Raw genomic sequence first — 2,491 nt, 5'->3', positions numbered from 1 at the left:
ACAATGTTGCCGTTAATTTTTTTATCACTTTCACTGATCAATCCACCTGGTCATCAAAGTTCCCCTCCACCATTGACAAAATGAGGGAAAAATACGAAAGAGAATGCGTGTCCTATCGCGACTTTTAGTCGTGCACAATTAGTAAAATGTTGGGTTCCAAAAAAAAAAACTGTAGAACCGGTGGGAAAAAAATAATTAGTGACACCTGCGTAACCAGGGTGGGGGTTAGACGCACAGAGAAATATAATTGCGACCGCCTGACGAGTTCATTATCATCAACTCTCCCGCCTGCACTAAAAATTCGGCACGCGTCAACTCAAAGCCCGATTAAGTGTATTTTAATTTTTTTACCATTTTTTTTTCTCCTCCAACCTGCTGTAATTCCTGCGCTCCCTACTCAATTCTCAATTCTCAATTCTCAACGTGAAAACAAACGGGAATGAAACAAAAGAAATTTAAAAAAAGTGTTTCAAGTGCCACCAGTTTGAATTGTAATTCGTTTTCATGGGCTTTTCCCCCTCTGCGGCCACCCGAGATTACACTTTAACCCCCGGGACAACGGTTTTTTGTCGCAATTTTTTTTACCTCTGCTTGCGTAGAAAATTAGTCAAACCTCAAATTAGCCGGAGCACATTCACCCCCCTGGTCCTTGTCGACGTTGTCACAGTAACCCGATGCTCTCTGGGGTTTGTTTTGAATCTCCACGCGTACGTTTTTTTTTCATCAAGGTTTTTTTCGTCCTTCTTTTGCCACCCCTCATGCAAATGAGACCTGCTACTTGTACCCTCAGGGCTCTACGTGAATTTCTACTTGTTAAATGCAAACATCAGAAGAAAAATTTAAAGCTGAATCTTGAGAAGTAAAAAATTCTTGATTAATTCCTAAGGAATTATTATTGAGAATGTAAATGTATTGAATGGATGCATAATTCTATTTAGACCTGAAATATTACTTGAATAATTACTTAACAAAATTATTTCTCTTTGCTTAAAAATAAGGAAAATTCCGTTGAGAATACCGAATTTATAAACTGACAAATCATCTCAATATACATTCGAATAAATATGAAACATTACAGATTTTGTAATTTCCTCTTATCAACAAAAGGTGTTAAAAATACCTCTCGTCAAACTAATAACCAAAAATAAGCTCAAAGATATTCCCGATAAGCCCATCTTTTATCTCGTTAACACACGCCACCGTGAAACAGATCATAGGGGCGTCACCCGGACTCCTGACCCCTCGCATATTTTTTTAAATGTATAACAAAAAAAACTCAAATGGTAACCGACACGAGGACCATTGTGATGCAAACACTTTTGCACCGACTCATTGTGTCTCCTTTCGGCTTTTAACCCGTGGTATAAGATTCCGCAGTACAATAATACATACTCCTGTAAACATAAATTTTTTGTCTCCCTGTCACTCACACGATTTTTTGTCATCTAATCCACTCGAGCTATCCCTTCCAAATTAAACAACCGGAGAAAGCAGGTCGATTGAGGAATGGTGGGGAGTGATTCGTATCTCCTTTTCCAGGAGAATCGAGACGTATTCGTTCGCGAAAGATCCTGAAAACCGAAATAACGTATCGACTAAACAAAGTGTCACTGTGGCAAAGTGACAAGTCGCCTTTCACATGGCGTGAAAACGATCTTCTTCTCCTCTCGGTAATCGAAAATCCCCTCCTCTTCTTCCTCCTCGCCTCGTCAACCATCCGCAGTGAGATTCGTTTATTAGATCGACTGTCTCGTGGTAGTTTGCCGTGTTATTTATATACCCGTATAGGATATGTCCCGATTGGCATTGAGACGCTTTTATTTCTCACTATCACGCCTTTCAGGCCACTTTCTTCCAGTCCCGCCCACTCTCACACTCTCACACTCTCCACCAAGATCAATACCTCTACTTTGTTGCATGAAAACGCGTTACTATTGTTCCCCGTTATTTTTACTCATGCTCATCAGATATTCACCGTCAATCAAAGCTGCAAGTGAAAAAAATTTGAAATTGATCCACCAACGAATTACTCCGGACAAAAACTCGCGGCTTTTACCATGACATTGTTTTTACTCCCCACAATACGAGTCGTGTCTTCCCAGCAGGCGTCAAAACTCTCACGCCCAATCCATTTCCATCCCCAATCAATTCTTCCATTCCCCCCGAAAAATTATACAGCACTTCACTCTTTGGATTTACTTCCTTTAATGATTCAAACCGTAGAAATAGATTTCTCGTGCTGCAACTCAACATATTATTCATCCTGAATTTCCAATTGCACGATTTTTACCTCTCCCTCTTATCAGTCGTTTACTATTTCCTAGCAATTTTCCATCCAATCCCCCCACCATCGTTTTTCTCTTAATCCAACATGTGTTGCAGATGTGCAGACAAGTACTAGTGTATTTCAATTTTTCATGAATAACCGACTGAGTGCTCATTTTCATAATGCGCAAAGTTTTCTCTGCCTTTTTTTTCTTTTTTTTTTTTC

The sequence above is a fragment of the Diachasma alloeum genome, unplaced genomic scaffold (assembly GCF_001412515.2).
Source record: "Diachasma alloeum isolate Michigan unplaced genomic scaffold, Dall2.0 Dall_scaffold_00176, whole genome shotgun sequence".
Taxonomy (NCBI): domain Eukaryota; kingdom Metazoa; phylum Arthropoda; class Insecta; order Hymenoptera; family Braconidae; genus Diachasma; species Diachasma alloeum.
This window is presented reverse-complemented; position numbering follows the sequence as displayed.